The 10,594-nt window shown below is 38.4% G+C and overlaps 1 long non-coding RNA gene across 1 annotated transcript in view; it reads right to left on the bottom strand.

The window, feature by feature from the left end:
* Positions 1 to 1,638: 1,638 nt before the first annotated feature.
* Positions 1,639 to 10,594, bottom strand: part of LOC114154086 (uncharacterized) — a 274,978-nt gene continuing 266,022 nt past the window's right edge. The window contains exon 4 of the long non-coding RNA XR_003597473.1: positions 1,639 to 4,964. This is a non-coding gene — a long non-coding RNA (uncharacterized LOC114154086). The remainder of the gene's footprint in view (positions 4,965 to 10,594) is intronic.

Below are 10,594 nucleotides of genomic sequence, written 5' to 3'. Positions count from 1 at the left end.
TGGAAGAGTACAAAGGTGAACGCCATTATTGAAAGAAAGCAATACAATGTCTTGGTCACAGGTTGTGACGACCCATAAAGGACACAGCAAGCATTTGTAGGAAGGGTCCGAGTACAACTGAGACAAAAATTTTACTTTTGACAAACCTTACATGTGTGGTAAAACTAACACAGCACATCACCCTGAACACACCATCACCATATTATCCTTGATCTATTCAAAAATGTGGCAGCACCGTGCTGCGGGGATGCTTCTCTTCATGAAAGATATTTTGTAAAACTATTAAGAGGCTGCAAAAGACTTGAGATTGAAGTGAGTATTTTTTACAAGTTCAGGATAATGGCCTGATCTTACAGCCATAGATAAAACAGAATAATTTAGAATAAAGTATATTCATGTTTTTTAGCCTGGTCCACCTAAAGACCACATGTAATTGCATTAGGAGTCTGTGGCAAAACTTGAAAATTGGTGTCCTCAATCTGCTCATGTGCAAAGGGAACGAGTAAAACAACCAAAGCTGGTAGAGACGTAACCCAAAAGAACCTGCAGCTAAAAATGCAGAAAAGAGTGATTCTAGAAAGTATTGGCTGAGGGGAAAGAAATACAAATAATCTTTCTTTGTGAAAACTACTACAGGAAGTCATTCTTTTGCACATGTAGCTCACCTGTTTGATTCTGCCAATGTTCTGGTCACCTTCGATGAATTCTAGTGCCAAGTCTGTTCAGGCTACACTTATTCTTGTGCTCACTCCTCCAGCTGGTTGCCACGGGGATGCTGCTGTTTATGCTTTAGCCTGAGTCGAGTAAAAGTGATGGCTGTGTGAGGAGTGTTTGACAACTCTTTAGAGGTGTCCATGGAGCTCATTAGAAGGATAGATAGCCAGCCTGGTGGTTAAGACAGGAGAGACAGATGGATGGCAAGAAGGATAGAATGATAACAGAGATAAAAGAGAGTGAGAAAGAGGGACAGTCAAAGAAAAAGAATAAGAATGCATCTGGTGTACAGCCAAATAACACATAATGCAAACTCAATGGAAGAGGTTAGATACTGTGGATAATCCGTATGTATCGATGAGGTGTGAGGTAAGAAATCTCTATTTGCCATTGGGTAACCTGCAGGTCAGGTTTTCAGAGCATTAATTAGTGATCAGTGGTTGTATCCCCTGCAGCCTTCACACATGCATAAGCTTATCTGCACCCTCTGGCACGCAGTCCCACAGTAAGAGTCAATCACCCCTTACCCGCTACCCTGCCAGTGACCTGCAATTGACTGTTTGAACCCTAATCTGGAGGTCGGTTGGAGTCCCACACTCCAGGGTCAGGAAGTGGTCACTGTGGAGCCTCCATTTTCAAAACCCAGTTTGCTTAAAGCCAATCCTCTTCTCCCTGTGATTTATGTAATTAACGTGTTTAGTAAAAGTTTCTGTTAAGAAAAGAAGGTCTGCCGGCAAAAGTCAGCACGGTTCTTTAGTTTTCAATGTGGCGTTTTCGTCTGCCACACGCTGAGAAGAATAAATGACTATGCTGGAGGAAACTGTCCAGTGGGGTCCCAGTATTCACGTCTCCCCTGTGGGTCCAACCATGAAGTAATTCAATTGACCACCACAAAAACACACAATCATTCACATACGTTCACACTACGCCTTTTATTTTTTACCCGAACAAACAATGATTTTGGTCTACAAAAAGTCAGCTGGATCTTTGTGGAGCCTGCAAAGCTGTGGGAATGAATTATTTTGGTGATGGGAGAGCCTCAGAAGAACAAGTTCTTTAATCACAAACATATGCAAGATATTGAGAGGGAATATTTCTGAGCAAAGCACTGTTCAACTCCCATGAACCAATAGTCAATTTAACTATAACAGAACTTGTCACAAAGCCATTTGTCTTGTGTTTTTAAAGCTAATCAGCTATAGAAAAAAAAAGACAGTAATTCTTGAGTGCTCTGACATTTAAAAAATACAATAACATAAAAGCATATAAAACAACACATTCTTTACTTGTGCTCCATCCTTTTTTAACCTGCCACATATGGCCTGTTTTCAGCAAGTGGGATGTAGCTTAATCCAATAGAGATCTGATAACTTGACTTGCTGAGCCAACATCTGTCATAGATGAGCATTATGTTGCTAATTGTTCTTTTCTTAGCAGTAAAATTATGAATTATGCCAGTTTGCCAGTTCTACTGACACTGATATGAACCCAAACTTAAACAGAACCACCATCAATTTGGCAGATGCCATGGTATGCTTTGTGTCATAAGCTCTTCCTTTTTTAACACATACTAATCTTCTTACTGAAGGTGGATTTTTGTTCAATCAGCCTCTTTTTTGTCATTTTTGTGTATTTCCCTTTTTGCTTTTTGAGCTGACCAACAGCTTATACCTACAGTGCATTCTGCAATTGTACATCAGCCTTGAAGTAGTCCACATTTTGTCTCGTTACAACTACAAACATCAAGGTTTTACTTTATAGGTCTAGAGTAAGTATTGCATGATTGTGGAGTAGAAGGAAAATTACATATGGCATTTTACAATTGAGACCTGAAGTGTATGGCATGAACTTATATTCAGTTTCTTCATTCTGATACCCCTAAATAAAATCCAATACCTTCAGAAGTCACCTGATTAGTAAACACTCCAGCATAAATTTACTTTTTGACCTTCACATCTTCCATAGCCTTCAAAGAAAGTGACAGAAAATTTACACTGGACATACCCCTGAACACATAATCACCACATTAAAATAGGATCATACCAGGGACATGCTTTTATTTATCATGGAAAGAGATTCTGGTCGGATTCTATGAAAATATGCTCTAAAACTAACCTGAAGCCCATCTTCAAATAAAACCTGGCAGTGCCTGCAGAATAAGACTAGAGGGTGGGGCTTCACCTTTTTTCTGGTTTAGTGCTGTTCTTTTTTTTCCCCACCCTAAACATTTACTAAAATTGAACTTCCTTTTAATTAAATCTTTACACAGATCATGTAAAAAATGTAGGAGCAGGCATCATGACGACATAGTTCATTTACAATATTTTCTCTCTTCCAAATTAATGCAAATTCCATTTTAAAAGTGACGCACAATTCACATAATCATATACAAATTTTCCCTGGTAATTCCACAGCATGTCGTTTTGGCATTTTTTAAATTTAATTTGCTTATCACCTTCCATCCCAGATTGCAGCTTCACATGTTTAAACAGATATAACCACAGCTGGGTTTTTTATGTCTTTGTTTCAGACTTGAAATCTGAACTAAGGTCTTTAACAGTTAGATTTTTTGTTTTTGTGTAATGTCATGTACATTGGAAAACAGTAATAAAAAGATTTTTTAAAAAGATAGTAAGCAGATTTTTTAGGCCATGTAGATCTCATTTAAATTTAGCCTTAGACATGGCCCTGTTAGGTTTTTCAAACAACCTCAAATAAATTTCAAACATATGTTTATTGTCACCTTTCAGTTAACTACATTTTCACACTGCTCAGATGGAGGGAATTGTGTTTGTTAATTAGTTAATTACCTTTATTTTGTCTATTCAATGACTTTTTACTATGGTGATTCATGACACAAGAACTTCCAGTGTTCTGCAATTTTGCAAGACCATTTTACATTTGGATACATAAACAACCTGAAAAATACTAGAAATTTTAAACTGTTTCAAAATAAAAACCTTCTGTATGAAGCCAAATTAGACCTTGATATTTTGAACTGACATTGAAGCAGATTGTATAGTAGCATCTCAAGAGTAGGTCTGATATTGAAATGAAACCTCTCAGAGAATTTAATGTATTAAACAAGTGACATAACACAATATAACAGTATCAATCTTTTCCTTTCTAGTTGGATATTGAGTCTAAGGAAATAAAATGTGTAATTGTCTGATTAAAAATTTCCTGACATCTTTTCTATACACAAAGAATGACTATATAAATGCTCACATAGATGAATACAAAGACTTTGTTTAGTGGAGCAGCCCCTCTAACATACTCTAATCCATACAAGCCACAACCAAGCCAGATAGCATCTTCACGCCTGCTGTGGACAGCCCATACACATTACCTTGGATATAATAATCTCCTATATCTCAATAGTTCTCCTTTTGACTATACACAGGAGCAGTTGTCAATCAAACAGACTACTAATGTGCTCCATATGAGTCTCAACAAGCAAGGAATTCTGGAAATCCCATATTCTGTCCTTATATTTACCCTCCTGTTAGGTAGACAAATTTTCTTATTGACACGAGTAATGAGCTGTTCGGAGGCCGGGGACTGAGTTTCTTTTTCTAACAGTCTAAATGCTGCTTAGTTAAAGTAGTGGTGATGTGGGCAATAGATAGGAAAGCATGATGTTACAGATCTGTGGGGCCCCGCTTCAGACTTCTTGTTTTGAAATAATTAAATGTGATCTCCTTCGCCCTTGATCCAGGGGGGTAAAGGAACACAAGCAGGTGAAATGAACCACATAATTGAAAAATCCAGGATGCAATCCAAAACTAAGTGGCCTACTGAAACCATACCAGGGTGGGCACAACAAATTTAATAAATAACTGCTGGGCACTCCATGGGGGGGTGAGGAGGTGTTGGGGACGGGGTGGGCTCTGTTGTGCCGTCAAAGAGGTCCAATGTATTCAGGGGCTACGGCGCGTCCGCAGGGATAGGAGGTGACACCAAGTGTGTTGTCAAGCGTAAATCCCAATGCAGAAGGCCCTCGCGAGATGGGTGTCCCCATATCAAAGGTCTCACTGACTCGGGCTGCCATTTGATCTCCGCTCAGGAAATTCAAAATTCCAGGCAGATGAGGGGTGAAACTGAGAGGCCCTTAAGCCCAGCTTGTGCTAGTGATTAGAGGCAGCTGTTTCGATTCACATTTCGAAGGACTTGAACTCCGCAACCTGCCGCTTTCATACGCTCTGGCAGCCCAGTGAGAAGGCACTGACCATGGACGTGGTGATGGTACCCTAAAAGAAAAAAAAATCATTATGCATGGTCAAAATCACTATACGGTCACTGTTTTTAAACAGTTTTTTGTCAAAACATGGTTTATTTATACACTTTTCTTTTTTGACTGGATATTTATTTACTTGTTCAAGCAAAAGATGATTAATGGATCTTTTCTGAAAATAAAGGATATGCAACACTAATTTTAAGTGTGTTTCATCAAAGAACATTTCTTTTAGAACACAGATAACACAAATGGATTTGACCAAAATATAATTTCTCTCTCACTGCTATTACTGTACACCTGAGTGCAATAAGACATTGACTGTGCAAAAAGGAAATATCACTGCATCTTCGCAATATTAAAACATATTTTTCATTATATATATATTTTTTCTTTTTTAACAGTGTTGTGTCCAAAAGGTTTTCTTGCAAAGGAGCAAAGACACAACCTTGGGCTTGAAATGCTCAAAATGATACAAATTTAAACACACCTTATGAGGTGATTGCAAAAAATTTAACTTTTAAAGAATGTGTTTAATGTGTGACCAAAAAAAAGCAGATTTCGAAAAGTCAATACATTCATACAAAATTACCCAGGGAGCTCACTTATAAACACACAGAGAAGGTGTCAACAAGATCTAAGTGGTACAAGCACATAAATGATTAGCCCTAAACATGATTTGACAGCTAGATGCTTGACCTTGGTGGGATTTGAGTACAACAACCCCTGACATTCATTGGCATCACATCCCTGCCAAGTAATTTGGACACAATTCTTATTCGAGTGAAAAGGTGGAGGAAAAGGTGGGGACTTCAGGTCAAGCTCTGTGGAAAGGCCTCACTAGTCAGTCAAATTAAAAATGAGGTGCCATTGGTATTACAGGCAACCTTCACACCCTGCACAGTCCTTTCGGTCACTCAGTCAAATTTACATCCAGATTCATGTTACCAAGTGTCACTAATGTGATGCTTAGAGGTGTTAGCAAGGAGAGCCTGGGTGCTCTATAACAGCTAAATCTGTTGGCTGGGTGACCTGCTTATCAGACCTATAAGCTATAAGCTCTGTCAAAGAGCTGGAGGTAAAGAAAACTATAAATATCATGGTCACGCGTGAGCTGCTAACATGTCCAACGACAAATGACCATACCGACTTACAAAACAGAACTTATTTGTGTTTAATTTTATTGAAATCAATCTATGATGAAACTAAATGTGACATCAGTAGGCATTGTGGCAAAAAAGTGAGAAGACTAAGTACTGAACATATTGACTTTTATTTTCTTCCACACATATAAAGGATCCAACATGTCCACAAATTCTTTTTAAAACACATCCTTATTCATTTTTACCAGTGTACAGTAAAAATATTTTTAACAAAAAAAGAGTCCGATGTAGTTGGACACAATCAACTCACATCTTTCACTCTTATCGTGATGGATAAGAGTGGGCTCAGGTTTAAAACGCAGTTTGATAGCCGCGCAACAATGAACAAATTTCATTCAGCTTAACATCACATACATAACAATCAACAGTTAGAGATGTGTAATATTCTAGGTACTGAAGTTTCTTACCTTTGGAAGTTCTTTAAGAATCCAAGAAAAGGGTTCCAAATGTTTAAATCTTTCAATTTAGCTGATATTTTTCTTTTTTTTGTGTCAGTTTCTCAAGGACAAAGCATGCCGACATTCTCTCAACCATCTATCAACTGTCAATCTCCTTAAAGACTTTCCAGAAAACAGAACTCAAATATTTAGATTGTACTAAGCACAAGTCAGGGATTTTGAGAACGGATTAAAGATGCAAAGTGTAGGACAGATGAGTTTCAAAGTCATCTGAGAAAAGCAATTCACAGCTTCCTTCTAGAACTTTTGTAACACGGGACAGTGCCACGAATTATCCTTTGTGCAATAAAGTGGAAAGTTACAGAAAATAAATGTTGACCACACTCACTGAGATTGACAGAAAAAAAACTCTGTAGAAAAGCCTAGTTTTGGTAAAGATAGGATAGATGGGGGTGTTTAGGATCACACCTCATTATAGGAGGTATATTATAGGTAATATAGTTTTGACATTTATGTCTAAATAAAGACCCACACCATGACATTCTCACAAAGTTCACTGGTTGTTTAAAGATATGCGAGGTGCCATTCCTCCTCCAAACATAGAGCGAACTGTTTGAATGATATTGAAATAGTTCAATTTTGGATTTCTCTGACCATTCCACAATCTCTGATGATTCTCCTTCCAAATTATGGGCTCAATGTCAACCACTTGAAAATTCAGAAGTTTATCTGTAACCATCTGCATCTTTTGAAATAAGGATGCAAAGGTCTTGACCTCTTTGCTTTTACCCATCATAAGGTAATTTTTGTGAAATACAATTAAGATGTACCAGTTGACGTAAATTTGGACCAACAGGGACCAGGGTTGTTTTCTAAACACTGATAGATTTCTGTTATTTTATTGGTTTTCTATGCCATTTTTGATTCTCCTTTTGTTAATGTGTCCTATATGTTTTTTACACAACTTAATATATGAACTAAAATGTGTTGATTGTGTTTTGTTTTCTTTTTCTGCTGCCAATATTTGATGGAAATTTTATGTCCATTGGCCCATATATTTGTAGAGTAAGACAAATCAACAGCTTCAATTCTTATTTTTCCTTTTTGATATTTCAGAAAACTGCAAAGAATGTAGGTCTTTGTGACCTTTTACACAACTTTAACCTTTCAAACTTTACAATCTACATCTACCTGTAGATAGTGCTAAATGGATGAAGCTCTTATCTAGGAACAAGAGAGTTCAGTAACCTCCTGACATCCAACTGCTATCTAGTAAGGGACTGTTTGAAGAGATTTCTCTGAGAACACACTTAGAATCAATGTAATGATGCTTTACTTCTTTGATCTGCTTCCCAAACATTACTTAAAGAAAACCTACCATTAAATGCATGATTTTTGTAAAAACAAACACTCCTGAGCACAAAGCCTCAACCTGCAGGCAGCAAATAATATGAAGCTGTTATTTAACTACTTCAGTCTGTTGAACACTGCAAACCCTACTTTGCTATTCACCGATGTGCGAAGAGCTTTGTGCCAGCCCTTTGTGCCACCCTTATGTGCTGTGGGCTCTGCCCTGGATTTATTGCACATTTCACACCCCACCACCACACAGAGAGCCAGTGATCTGGGCCTAACATTGGGGCGTTAATTGGTCAACCTTTGCCAATAACTAAGACCAATAGCTCGTGACTGCTGAGGCCCTTTCAAAGGTACTGTACATGACATGCCACATTTTTCAGGGTTGTGTTTGTTTATACGGTTTGTAGTGATCATTCAGCATGTTACTTCACCTGTCCGTGTTTACACTGAAGTGAACATGTGGGGGATGTGGTTGCACTTGCTGAAGCAGGGATTTAGGGAGAAAAAAAAATTGGTACTTAAAGCGGAGTACTGACATTGTGTGTATGACGAATGACAAAAAAAAAAAAACACAAAGGAGAACACGGTACACTGTGGCACTGGAAAGTGGAGTTTTAGGGATTTGCAGAAGCACAGAGACATTTTCTGTAACAACTATGACATGTTTGACCACATGTTTGTTTAGCAGGATCAGGATCTGCTAGGTCAATGACTTGATGTATGTGAGGCTTCCTTTGGTGCTCCTTTATACCAATTATTGTTATAACCTAAGTAGGATCTATTTTGTAATGTTGTATGAATTTGTCTATATGTTTTTATTGTTTGGAATCATTTACTTATACACTTTAAAATACAAAATGGGCCTCTTTGACCTGTAAAGTGCCTTGGGATCACATTTATTATGAGCTGTCAACACATAGATGATTTGTATATATTCCCCATTTCTGTCTTTCACCTTTTAATCCCCGTCTTCCCTCTTCATTTTTAAAGTATTTCACGTAAAACAACTAGCACAAATATGACATAATGCTGGAGAAAGTGACTTCCCTGAACTATTATGATTAAAAGTGTAGGATACGCCATGTAAATGAGAACACTATGCTAATTAAAAACATCTAACATTCTGAATAGATTCACCTTAAATATTGGTATGGCATGTAATTGCAACACAATTTTACTGTCAAACCGTTAATCTTTGCAGGCGCGGACACTTTCTCAGCTTGGTTAACCTCTAATGTTAGCAGCTAATACAGGGCAGCACACCAACAATTTATCCACTGACTAACTCTAGTCTTGTGGCTCTGAAATTCCTCCAACTTTATTATATTAAGGCTAATCATTTTTAATGTGCTGTGCTGTAAACTATTACTTTAGGAAGACTGTGCTCTAATCAGCCATGGCCTTGTTTACATAAACAGGTAAATTGGTTAACAACACTAAGTCTCCTGCGTTCTTATCCATTTTGTCTGGGTCTTGTCAAAGAGTGTTTGTGGCGTTGCAGACGGGCAGTAAAATCAAACTCACTGTAGCATTAAAGCACTGCGAAGTACGTGGCTTTTGGTTTCAGTTAAATCTATGTATTTGTTTGACCCTGGGAGGATAAACCACACTGCTTCAAAAAATGTTGCCACTGAAACCGACTTCAGGATCCAAAAATATACATCATTCGATACGATGCTGAAGCTACAGTTTACCTCAAATAACCAACATATGCTGCCTGAATGTGTATGTATTTTACATGTGAACCCTCACTGATGTGTAAGCCTGTAAGTATGCAAGTTTTGAGTTCAAGGAGAGCTAAAATAAACTACAAGTGAATCCAGAAATGCATCTATTGTCTTGCTCTATCAGCCTTACTGGTTCTACCATTGACTCCAATGTGGTAGTGACAGAAAGACCTATTGATATAATCTTCGACCATGACAGGCATTAAAGGGCCTAATTCTGCCCGCTTCTATATAAAAGCAACTCTAAAGCTGATTTCAATTGCCAGCTCCACAGTGGGGAGGTGGGGGCGGGGGGTGAGAAACTAGACAGGCAAGGGAAGGAAGGAAATAAGCAAGAAGAATCTAGCTGGCAGGCAGAGTGGAGCACCCACCCTCAGCCCAGAGCCTGAAAACTCAGATTAGGGGGTGGATCAAAGCCGGGATTTAATCTGGGCCACTGGGCAAGGGCGGAGATTATGGCACCGTGGCACTGAGTGGCACTAGGGTTTCCCCTCATCTCTCACATGTGCATATTCGTTATTGTGCACATACATTGAATCTTTTCATGCATCGGCAAAAATGATGGCATGCATGTACACACACAAGGATGGACTATGATGATTTGATTAAAAAGCAACAAGGAGGTGATCTAAGTTTAAACCATGATCCATCTTTTAAGAATGGCTGCAGGCAAAAAGAAGACAAGGCGACTGTGACATTGAGGGAAGAGGAAGTGGATAAGGGAAAGGAGGGCTTTGAAATGACTGTTAGGGATTGACAAAAGCCAAAAAGCTCCATAACCTCCACTCTCCGCCCACGATGCTGTACAATTCACCAAATTGGCCTCACAGACTCCTTCTTACACAATCGTCTTGAGTACAGAGCCAGTCACACACCCAGCCAAAGCAGACAGACGATTTGTCGGAATAAGAGACTTTATCTTTTCAAACCTTGACCAGCAGTTTTCATAAAATGTCCATAAACCCTGAAATTCTTATGTATGAAAAAAGTCTTGAATGA

This window comes from Xiphophorus couchianus, chromosome 12 (genome assembly GCF_001444195.1).
Source record: "Xiphophorus couchianus chromosome 12, X_couchianus-1.0, whole genome shotgun sequence".
NCBI classification, from domain to species: domain Eukaryota; kingdom Metazoa; phylum Chordata; class Actinopteri; order Cyprinodontiformes; family Poeciliidae; genus Xiphophorus; species Xiphophorus couchianus.
This window is presented reverse-complemented; position numbering and strand designations above follow the sequence as displayed.